Consider the following 12,909-nt stretch of genomic DNA (forward strand, 5'->3'; position numbering starts at 1 on the left):
ACATTCAGAATTTGAACAGCTCCCGAATTACTCTATACCTAGCACGCTGCATAACCAGATTAAAAACATTAAAAACATGAATTTAAAAAACACCGGAATAGGCGAATCAATACCAAAAATTGCCTCACAAAAAGGCCCCAAAACCCAAGGTCTCATTTAGACCCTGAGGGCTGAGGGTGCCTAACCGAAAAATTCAGCTGCTTTCAATTCTGGCAAGAATTTTCCCCAAATCACCTCCTCTGATGCCAAGAACCACCTGATTGATGGCCTTCACCTTCAAGGAGTGGGGGTTGCAGCCATGAAACTCCATGAAATGCCGCGGTAAAGTTTTCAGTAACGTGGTATCTTCCACAGTCTTAGCCTTAGCTATGTCCCTACAATGCTCACGTACCCTTATCTTCAATTCCCGAGTGGTAAGGCCTACATACAGTTTTTTACACTGGCATTCTCCCAGATAAATAACTCCCTTGGAGGAGCACGTGAGTTGTTTCCTAATCGTAAATTTCCGGGACCCATCAAAATTTTCAAAACCTTTTGATTTTATTAAATTGCCACAGGCCTTACACAGACCACATGGAAAGAAGCCTTGATCACGTGCTGGCACCATCTTCTTATCCTTCATGTGTGGGTCGAAGTGACTATGCACAAGTGTGTCTCTTAAATTTCTCGACCTCCTAGCCGTAATAAGAGGTTTCTCAGACAGCACGTTTCTTAGGACTGGGTCCGACTGCAAAATACCCCAATGTTTCGATATAATGTCCCTCATTTCTCCCCAACGGTTATGAAATGTGGTAATAAAGCGTACCTGTTCAACCTGCTCCTTCTTGTGACCACTTGGATTCCCAGACACATTGTCATTTGCAAACAGCAGTGAGCTTCAAGGGGCTTTCTTAGCTCGATTGAAGCCTTTTTTGATGATTCTCTTACTGTATCCTCTATCTAGAAATCGTTGCGCCAGTTCACCAGATTGTGTCTCAAATGTTTCAAAATCCGAACAAATTCTTTTAGTTTGCAAGAACTGTCCCTTAGGTATCCCTGTGATGAGTGACTTGGGATGGGAGGAGGACGCATGAAGAAGGCTCTTGGTAGCAGTGCTTTTCCTAAAAATTGTTGTGGACAAAAAACCATTATCCAAAGTTTTTACAAAAATGTCCAGAAAATCCAGTTCTCTACCCTGCTTGAACGTCAACCTTATATTCTGATCATTGTTGTTCATCATCTGCATGACCTCCTTAAGTTCATTGGGGGTGCCATCCCAGATAAACAGAAAGTCATCAATGTAGCGCATCCAATTATGGATGTTGCTACAACCCGGGATGGCCTCCCCCAAAAAGATGTCACACTCCCAGGCACCCAAAAACAAATTGGCATATGAGGGCGCACATGCCGCCCCCATTGCTGTGCCCTGTATTTGCAGAAAGATTTTTTTATCAAACGTAAAAACGTTGTGTGTCAATACAAATTCAAGCAAGAGTAGCAGTAATTCCACCATATCTCCATCAATAGTGCTATTCTGGAGAAAGAAAGACACAGCCCGAAGGCCATCTGCATGTTTAATCGAGGTGTACAAGGACTCGACATCGGTCGTCACCAGGACCATATTCTGAATCAGTTGAATACTGTCCAGTCTCCGTAGGGCCGATGTCGTGTCCTTGATAAAGGATGGTAACTCCGTGACCAGCGGTTGCAAATAGTGGTCAATAACATTGCAGATGACCTCACAAAGTACGCCATTACCTGCCACTATGGGCCTTCCAGGAGGATCCGTTATGTTCTTATGCACTTTGGGAATTAGATAAAATGTTGCCAGCCGAGGATGTAAATTCTTGATACACTCCATAAGTTTCTTGGGTATAATTCTCTTTTCAAAAGCCGCCACAAGGATAGAAAGAAGCTCATCCTGAAAGGCAGGTAAAGGGTTACAAATCAATTTTTTTTTTGTAGCATTGGCGAACATTCAATAATTTGTAAGCTTGTCGTTCATACATGGTGATTGGCCAAATCACCATCTTCCCGCCTTTGTCGGCTGGTTTAAACAACACATCCTCCCATGACTGTAGATCCTTCAATGCTACTTTTTCACGGTTAGTAAGATTCATAGGGCCGGTGAGAAAAGAAAACCGCTGTTGAAACTCCTGGGACACCATTCTAGTAAAAATCTTGATGGCCGGACAAGAATTAAAGGAGGGAAACTTGGTAGATTTTTTTAACAATGCATGAGGAAAGTTACTTACCACTTGAGGTTCACTTTCCTCCTCCAAGGATTGGAGTATGGACAAAGCTTCCCTCTCTTGTGTGGAAGACAGGTCCGCGACACATTCAGATTTGCTATATAGTCTCTTGAAGAATAACTTTCTAGAAAAGAGGTGAAGGTCTTTTATGGACGTAAATGCGTCTGCTGGACATGAAGGGGAAAAGGACAACCCTTTACTTAAAAGAGACACATGCGATTCAGATAATTCATGTTCAGACTGGTTAATTACCTTCAATTGTTGTTGGTCACCTGCATTGTCCTTACTGAAAATGTCATAGGTACGCTTTCCTGCCTTATGCTTGTTCTTTGAACGTGTATTAAATGTGTGACTTGATTCCACCGAGTTACTACTACTACTCGCCACACTTGATGGAAGAGATTGGACAGAGGAACTCCTAGAACGTTGGGGTCCTTGCTCCATTTTTCTCATCTGCCATCGAAAATTTTTTTTATTCTCAAAATCACACACATCACGCAAGTATTTCTTCTGCTTGTCAGCACTTATATCTTTTTCCCACTTTTCAAAATCTTTTTCAAGCTGGGTCAATAAATTTTGAAAACCATCATCACTCATCTCTTTTTTTAGAGTCAGCTGGATAACTTCAATTTCCTTTTCAATTGACTTCAAAGTTATTGAATTTTTTTCAATGATTATGCGAATAAATTCAAGCGAACAAGTAGTCGCAGCAGTCATCCATCTCTGTGTAAGATTTTCATCCTCCAAGTCAAAGGCAGGATAAACCTGTATCCGAAGTCCCCTCGGGACTATTTTCTGTTCTAAATAGCTATCTAAGGACATGCGGGTCCACCACAATTTGGATTTTTTGTGAAGCATATTTCTGTATTTCTTCGCCAACTCCTTATGTGTACCGTATGCGTAAGTCCTAGATTAGTAATGAGAGGCATCTATGAGACCTCCCATTATTAATCTGTAAATTAAAAGAAATAAACTCAAACACTGGAAAAATCCTTTACTTGAAATAAAATACAAAAAACACCCTCTTTCACCCCTTTCTTAACCCCAAACACCCAGTTCTGACGTAATCCACATGAGGTCCCACGATGATCCCATCTCTGTTACATACTGAAGTCACAGCGCACGAGCACAGAACATGTCTGCATGCTGCAGCTTCAGGCAGAGACTGACTGAGTCTCAGTTGTAAGCGGTAATGTCACTCAGTTTATCTGCAGTCACAGCTGGAGGTTCTCACGGCACCCCTCTTTGACCGCAGGTAAATTGACCTCAGGTGAATTGAGTTCAGAGACCTGCATCTCCTGGCAGAAAATCGAGGGTTTTTTTTGCCAAGAAATGCAGACTTGGTGCTGAAATTTATACACCATAGTCCTGCATCAAATCTGTATCTTCTGGAAAAAAGTATTTTTGAATTGTAAAGAAAATTATACATTGTTTTCTAAACATTTTGAAAAATATGACTATACAAATTGGGAAGTGCATTTGTATTTGTATTTGTAATCTGATACTACTAAATAAAATCCTGAGTGATCAATTACCTCCAGAAGTCATGTAATCAGTAAATTGAGTACACCTGGTGTATTTTATTATAACTACAGCTGTGAAGGCCTCAGAGGTTTGTTTGAGAGCATTATTGTTCAAACAGCATCATAAAAATCAAGGAACACACAAGACAGGTCCGAGATAAAGTTGTGGAGAATAGTAAAAACAGGGTTAGGTTATTAACAAATAATCTAAACCAAACATCTCATGGACCTTGTTCAATCCATCATTCAAAAATAAAAGGATTGTGGCATAAGTGCAAACCTACCAAGACATGGCTGTCCACCTAAACTGGGACACAAACTGAACAATTGAATGAAAAGGGGAACTTTAATCCCTGATGGGATATTTCCATGTTTGTTACAATAGAATGCCTGTGTTCATACCTAACCACTGCTCCATTCATTCTCCATGGGGATACACAGCACTCGTCAGTCTGATTGAGAAAAATTGTAGCTGCAGTCAAGAATACGCACCACTGAGTAGTGTGGGTCCTAGTGTCGCGGGCGGGGAGGAGGGTGTCAGCACACCGTGCTCACCCCTTCTGCTCGGGTCCGGCAGTTGCTCCTGGTGGCTCGAGCTGTGGGCCGGATCCCGGGGTGTCTCGAGCGACACTCCTCGCCCGTGAGTGAAAAGGGGGTGTTTGTTGGGATTATAGTTCGTGACGCCACCCACGGTTGTGGTGATGGCACCACCGCTGCTCAGTGTGAGGGTCCCGGGGATGGTGATGGGAGCAGCCAGGTGTTGTGTTGCCCCTCCGTGGGTAGGGGTTGGTGTTCCCGGGGCCCGGTGAAGAGATGTGAAGGGTAGGGCCTGGAGGGCGCAGGGACGCGGGGGCAGCGCTATGCCTTGCGGCACTGTGGTACTCACTCAGCCTGAGACACGGACACAGTTTGTACGGTAAACCAACGGCTGGTAGGACGGTCCCACAGACGGTTGCACCTGCACTCCCGGTAGGTGACGGTGACGTCTCTCTTCCTTGCACCTGTTTGACTGATGGTAGCGGTGGATTCCCTCCGGTTACCCGCTCCCCGACTGCAATCTGGGCCGGAGGAGCTCTACACTTTGCCCGCAGGCGCTGGCCCTGGGGAAACTGGTGCCTTGGCGGTGGCGGTGTCTCCCCGTTAATGGTCGGGCTGTTGCCGTCAATCGGGACTTTGTTGCTGGGGGATCTGCGTCCCCTTCACTGACGGATTCGGCAAATTGGGCGACTCCTAGCCTTGCCGGGGTCCGAGAGGCCCCTGCCCTGGTGCTGACTGTCCTTCGGAACACTGCTCCAGACCACCGGGCACACAGCCAACGGGGTCCTTCCAGGAACTTCCGAACTGTCCCACTCCGGACAGTCACCGCCGTCGCTGACCTTGCTGTTCTAGCCCTACACACAGCTGGGCTCTCAGGCTTCTCCTTCTCTCTGCTCTGTCACCACCTCTTGCTTTCCTCCTTTTCCACTTTCCTTTCCTTCACTTTCACTTCTGGTTGTTTCCTCTAGCCCCTGCCTGGGCTACTCTGCTGTTCACTCGTTCATGTCCCTGACTGGACTGCCTGGTAACTTCCTGCCTCCAGAGTTGTAAGCTCCTTGGTGGGCGGAGCCAACCACCTGGCCCACCCCCTGGTGTGCATCACAGACTCCTGGAGGGAGGCAACAAGGATTTCTGGTTAGCAGATGTGCCTACCTGGAGTGTGGGGTGTAGTGGTGTTGTCATCTGTGTCCCCTGGCTTGCCCAGGGCGACACACTAGCAGTGGAACACCCACCTATTAATAGGTTATACCCTATCTTGCGAATAGGTTGAAACTTGTTTTAACTGGACAAACCCTTTAAGATTCCCAAAAATATTGCCATTTTGGTAGGCCCTTCCATACTACTTTTGTGCAGTGCACACATTACTCTTCCGGGGGTTCTGTCTGTAGAAATATTATCACATGGAATAATCATACCTCTTTTCAAAATGTCGTATGTTTGTACTGAAGCTCGGGGTACACTCTGTGTGCCTCTGAACACAACAACCATGCTATGCTCCTTCAATTGTTAGATATGTGCTGATTTTCCACATAGAAGCAAACAGAGTGCAAAATCAATTCCATACATATGGAAATGTAACAAGATTTTGACATAGTTTAGAGGCATCGGTTTTTTCACTGTTACTGCTTGTGAGGATGACAGGTTTTGAAGCAGAACATTTACTATAACTTATACCTTTTAGGAAAACTTGGTGGAACTTATATAAAATACTTATCATAAGTATAGAGTGTAATAAATATTTCTATATCATTTATTTCCTTTGATTCCATTGAGATAATAGATTTCATCACTTGTCCGTGGAAACATTTTACGTATTTTACGTATTCTGTTAAAAAATGTTGCCTTCATTTTAGGTTAACATTCTTCAATGTACTTCTTCATTGACAATTATTTTATTACCGTAATTTCTTTTCTTTTCTTTTTGTTTTAATTAGTTTTTCTGTACAGTATAGAATATGAAAAATATATATTTTTTAAAAGCTATTTCTTACCAAACAATACTTTGATTTTTTTTTTAAGTAAATACATTTGGGATCAGTAAGATGTCAATAGTGGCACACAAAAAAAACTGAATTAGTCACACTCATGCAGAGGGCACTGCATCAATAAGTAGAGCAGCAGACGACCATTGAATGGGAGCCCATTTGCCTCTTAATCCAAATGAATAATTAATGGTAATTATCATGCTGCCGTTATTATATGTGATAACAATATATCCTTAAGGTGAATTAATTTAATCTGCTTTCATCTAGAAACTGCAGTTCATAATCCTGGCAAAAATATTGATATAATTATTTGTAATAATGGTCAGGAAAAGCTTTAACAGTGAAATGGAAATTCAGAAATGTGGAAGAATGAGGATACATTTTACTGCACCATATCATAATTGCTTTGTCCTTGGGTTACAGCTGAGTACATTGTTACACATTTATTAGAATTTGCAAGATGTAGTAACAACAAATTTTATGGTGTTTTTTTCATAGGGAAGAAGCAACAAAGATCATTTTTTTTAATTCATCTTTTCATAGGCGAACACTGAAGATATTGAAGCTATATGACACTGAAACAATGTAAAATAGTCAGTGTCCAGCATGTATGACAGTGTAAATAAATTTGGTGTGACTTCTACATTACTCAACACAAAGCCATTAATGTCTAAACTGCTGGCAACAAAAGTGAGTACACCCCTAAGTGAAAATGGCCAAATTGTGTGCAATGTATCAATATTTTGTTTGACCACCATTCTTTTCAAGCACTGTCTTAACTCTTTTGGGCATGGTATTCAGTAAAGCTTCACGGGAGTCAATGGAATCCTCTCCTACTCCTCCATGATGGCATCATGGAGCTGGTGGATGTTAAAGACCTTGCGTTCCGGCACCTTCCATTTGAGGATGTCCCACAGATGCTAAATAGGGTTTAGGTCTAGAGACATGATTGTCCAGTTTAGCCCCTATTCCCTCAGTCTCTTTAGCAAGGCAGTGATCATCTTAGAGGTGTGTTTGGAGTTATTGTCATGTTGAAATACAAAGAGAAGGGATTATGCTCTGTTGTATAATTTCACAGTACATGCTGTCATTCATGGTACCCTCAATGAACTGTAGCTCCTCACAGCCAGCAGCACTCATGCAGCCCGAAACTATGACACTTCCACCACCATGCTTGACTGTAGTCAAGACACACTTGTCTTTGCTCTCATTTGGTTGCCACCACAAACACTTGTTCCCATCTGAACCAAATAAGTTTATCTTGGTCTCATCAGACTACAGGACATCGTTCTAGTAATCCATGTCCTTATTCTGCTTGTCTTCAGCAAACTGTTTGCAGAATTTCTTGAGCACCATCTCTAGAAGAGGCCTCCTTCTAGGATGATAACCATGCAGACCAATTTGATTGAGTATTTCCAAACTCAATATCCCAATAAATACACATAAATACAGTTAGGTCCAGAAATATTTGGACAGTGACACAATTTTTGTGAGTTGGGCTCTGCATGCCACCACATTGGATTTGAAATGAAACCTCTAAAACAGAATTCAAGTGCAGATTGTAACGTTTAATTTGAAAGTTTGAACAAAAATATCTGATAGAAATTGTAGGAATTGTACACATTTCTTTACAAACACTCCACATTTTAGGAGGTCAAAAGTAATTGGACAAATAAACCAAACCCAAACAAAATATTTTTATTTTCAATATTTTGTTGCGAATCCTTTGGAGGCAATCACTGCCTTAAGTCTGGAACCCATGAACATCACCAAACACTGGGTTTCCTCCTTCTTAATGCTTTGCCAGGCCTTTACAGCCGCAGCCTTCAGGTCTTGCTTGTTTGTGGGTCTTTCCGTCTTAAGTCTGGATTTGAGCAAGTGAAATGCAGGCTCAATTGGGTTAAGATCTTGTGATTGACTTGGCCATTGCAGAATGTTCCACTTTTTTGCACTCATGAACTCCTGGGTAGCTTTGGCTGTATGCTTGGGGTCATTGTCCATCTGTACTATGAAGCGCCGTCCGATCAACTTTGCGGCATTTGGCTGAATCTGGGCTGAAAGTATATCCCGGTACACTTCAGAATTCATCCGGCTACTCTTGTCTGCTGTTATGTCATCAATAAACACAAGTGACCCAGTGCCATTGAAAGCCATGCATGCCCATGCCATCACGTTGCCTCCACCATGTTTTACAGAGGATGTGGTGTGCCTTGGATCATGTGCCGTTCCCTTTCTTCTCCACACTTTTTTCTTCCCATCATTCTGGTACAGGTTGATCTTTGTCTCATCTTTCCATAGAATACTTTTCCAGAACTGAGCTGGCTTCATGAGGTGTTTTTCAGCAAATTTAACTCTGGCCTGTCTATTTTTGGAATTGATGAATGGTTTGCATCTAGATGTGAACCCTTTGTATTTACTTTCATGGAGTCTTCTCTTTACTGTTGACTTAGAGACAGATACACCTACTTCACTGAGAGTGTTCTGGACTTCAGTTGATGTTGTGAACGGGTTCTTCTTCACCAAAGAAAGTATGCGGCAATCATCCACCACTGTTGTCATCCGTGGACGCCCAGGCCTTTTTGAGTTCCCAAGCTCACCAGTCAATTCCTTTTTTCTCAGAATGTACCCGACTGTTGATTTTGCTACTCCAAGCATGTCTGCTATCTCTCTGATGGATTTTTTCTTTTTTTTCAGCCTCAGGATGTTCTGCTTCACCTCAATTGAGAGTTCCTTAGACCGCATGTTGTCTGGTCACAGCAACAGCTTCCAAATGCAAAACCACACACCTGTAATCAACCCCAGACCTTTTAACTACTTCATTGATTACAGGTTAACGAGGGAGACGCCTTCAGAGTTAATTGCAGCCCTTAGAGTCCCTTGTCTAATTACTTTTGGTCCCTTGAAAAAGAGGAGGCTATGCATTACAGAGCTATGATTCCTAAACCCTTTCTCCGATTTGGATGTGAAAACTCTCATATTGCAGCTGGGAGTGTGCACTTTCAGCCCATATTATATATATAATTGTATTTCTGAACATGTTTTTGTAAACAGCTAAAATAACAAAACTTGTGTCACTGTCCAAATATTTCTGGACCTAACTGTACACCATACCTCATCAATTCATGAGTCTTTATTGATGACAGATTAAAACATAAATCACAAAGGACAAAATTAAAAAACATTATTAAAAACATTGGGCATGGAGAGCAGGTCATATTCCAGTTAACCATGAATTTATATTCAAATATACATATGGGGGTTATAACTATTTAAAGATGGTGGTAATCAATATAACACTTTTACAATATTACCATATAATTCACCAATGATGCATTCAATTCCATGATATCATAGCATTATATGCATAGCATCATCAGTATAGCCACTCCATTAGTAACATCACATAGACAAACCTGATGCCATGGTATAACGAGTATGACACTGCTCCCCCGCCACACACTCCAACGCGCATTTCACAACCGCTTCTTCAGGGAATGACGTGGAGGGGAGCAGTGAGCTTCTTTTTTTCCCAGGGACCCGCATATTGTATCAATCAAAACGTTATCCCATACCACTACAGGGCACCGCCATGATTGCACACTTGACCGGAAACTGGAGATGCATCACCGTCGGCCGCATCATCAGACATGCGCAGTAGGCATCCGATGACGCGTCAGAGGGTGTACACGCCCCATAACAACCGTGAGCACAAACATAACGGCATACAACACAGGAATGATGCAAATTCAATATTCTCAGGAGGAATCTCATTTAATTCAATATAAACCAACCTCTCATTCAACTTATTAAAAGAATTTTAACATAATTTAATCACATATCATTTTTTTATTTTTCATTACTTTATAAAAACAATGCTGTAAAAACTATATTAATAATAAATAAATAACACTGATATTTAATAGCTAACCATATGTGCAAAATTTCTTAACATAATCATTATAACATACATCCACAATACATACACAACCAAATCAATCCATTATATAAATACATAAATATAGTACAATATATTTAATAACATACAGTGTAAACATGCATATATGTACATATCTGCATAATATATATATATAATAATAATAATAATTTTATTCATTCATTTATATAGCGCTATTAACTCCACAGCACTTTACATACATTGGCAATGTATATATATATGTATATATATATATATATATATATATATATATATATATATAGTGTAAATCTATCAAATAAATATACAGTGTACATTATAATATCCATAATTATGCAGTGTGAATAGTGAAAAATACAAAAATATACTAGATAAAATGACAATTTGATTTAGTGCATGTTGTATGGTCTGAGTACTGAGATGTTGACCCATCCACCAATGTAACCTCTGCAGTAATGCTGGCACCATTCATATGTCTGGTTTGCAAATACAACCTCTGGATATATGACACTGAGCCCATGCACTGAACTTCTTTGGTCGACCATGGTGAAGCCTGTTCTGACTGGAACCTGTGTTGTTAAACTGTACTTTTACTGTTTGTAAAAAATAAAATCTGAAAATTGGGGCGTGCAATATTATTCGTCCCCTTTAAGTTCATACTTTATATTGCCACCTTTTGCTGAGATTACAGGTGCAGTCGCTTGGGGTATGTCTCTATCAGTTTTACACATCGAGAGACTGAAATTCTTGCTCATTCTTCCTTTGCAAACAGCTCGAGCTGAGTGAGGTTGGATAGAGAGCGTTTGTGAACAGCAGTTCTCAGCTCTTTCCAAAGATTCTCGGTTGGATTCAGGTCTGGACTTTGACTTGGCCATTCTAACACCTTGATAAGTTTATTTGTGAATATTCCATTGTAGATTTTGCTTTATGTTTGGGATCATTGTCTTGTTGGAAGCAAATGTCCATCCCAGTCTCAGGTCTTTTGCAGACTCCAACAGGTTTTCTTCAAGAATGGTCCTGTATTTGGCTCCATCCATCTTCCCATCAATTTTACCCATCTTCCGTGTCGCTGCTGAGGCAAATCAGACCCAAAACATGATGCTGCCACTACTATGTTTGACAGTGGGGATGGTGTGTTCAGGGTGATCAGCTGTGTTGCTTTTACACCAAACATATCGTTTGGCATTTTGCCCAAAAGGTTCGATTTTGGTTTCATTTGACCAGAGCACCTTCTTCCACATGTTTGGTGTGTCTCCTAGGTGCCTTGTGGCAAACTTTAAACGACACTTTTTATGGATATCTTTGAGAAATGGCTTTCTTCTTGCCACTCTTCCATAAAGGCGATATTTGTGCAGTGTGCAACTGATTGTTGTCCTATGGACAGACTCTTCCACCTCAGCTGTAGATCTCTGCAGTTCATCCAGAGTGATCATGGGCCTCTTGGCTGCTTCGCTGATCAGTCTTCTCCTTGTTTGACATGAAATTTTTGATGGATGGCCGGGTGTTTGTAGATTTGCAGTTGTATGATACTCCTTCCATTTCAATATGATTGCTTGCACAGTGCTTCTTGGGATGTTTAAAGTTTTGGAAATTTTATTGCAACCAAATCCAGCTTTACATTTCTCCACAACAGTGTCATGGACCTGCCTGTTGTGTTCCTTGGTCTTCATGATGCTCTCTGTGCTTTAAATAGAACACTAAGGCGGGCTTTGCACACTGCGACATCGCAGCCCGATGCTGCGATGCCGAGTGCGATAGTGCCCGCCCCCGTCGCAGCAGCGATATGTGGTGATAGCTGGCGTAGCGAAAGTTATCGCTACGCCAGCTTCACACACACACTCACCTGCCGTGCGACGTCCCTGTGGCCGGCGGCCCGCCTCCTTGTTAAGGGGGCGGGTCGTGCGGCGTCACTGTGACGTCACACGGCAGGCGGCCAATCGGAGAGGAGGGGCGGAGATGAGCAGGATGTAAACATCCTGCCCATCTCTTTCCTTCCGCATATCCTACGGAAGCCGCAGTGAGGCCGGTAGGAGATGTTCCTCGCTCCTGCGACTTCACACACAGTGATGTGTGCTGCCGCAGGAGCGAGGAACAACATCGGACCGTCGCGTCAGCGTAATCATGGATTACGCCGACGCTGCACCGATGATACGATAACGACGCTTTTGCGCTCGTTAATCGTATCATCCAGCCTTTACACACTGCGATGTCGCATGCGATGCCGGAAGTGCGTCATTTTCAATTTGACCCCACCGACATCGCACCTGCGATGTCGCAGTGTGCAAAGCCCGCCTAAGACTATCACAGAGCATGTGCATTTATACAGAGACTTCATTACACACAGGTGGATTATATTATCATCATCAGTCATTTAGGACAATAATGAATCATTCAGAGATCCTCAATGAACTGCTGGAGTGAGTTTGCTGCACTGAAAGTAAAGGGGCCAAATAATATTGCACTCTCCAATTTTTCAGGTTTTTATTTTTTACAAAAATCTAAAATAAGCAGTAAATATTGTTCACTTTCACAATTGTGTCCCACTTGCTGTTGATTCTTCATATATTAATGCACCCTCTGTAAAATGTAAGTTTTAAAACAATATCTCACTGAACAAAGGAACAATTTCCCAAAGCCTGAGTTTCATAGAGCGACAAGAGTTAAACCCCTAATATGAAAGTAAGACTATTATTTATAAC

Source organism: Anomaloglossus baeobatrachus, chromosome 2 (assembly GCF_048569485.1).
Source record: "Anomaloglossus baeobatrachus isolate aAnoBae1 chromosome 2, aAnoBae1.hap1, whole genome shotgun sequence".
NCBI lineage: Eukaryota > Metazoa > Chordata > Amphibia > Anura > Aromobatidae > Anomaloglossus > Anomaloglossus baeobatrachus.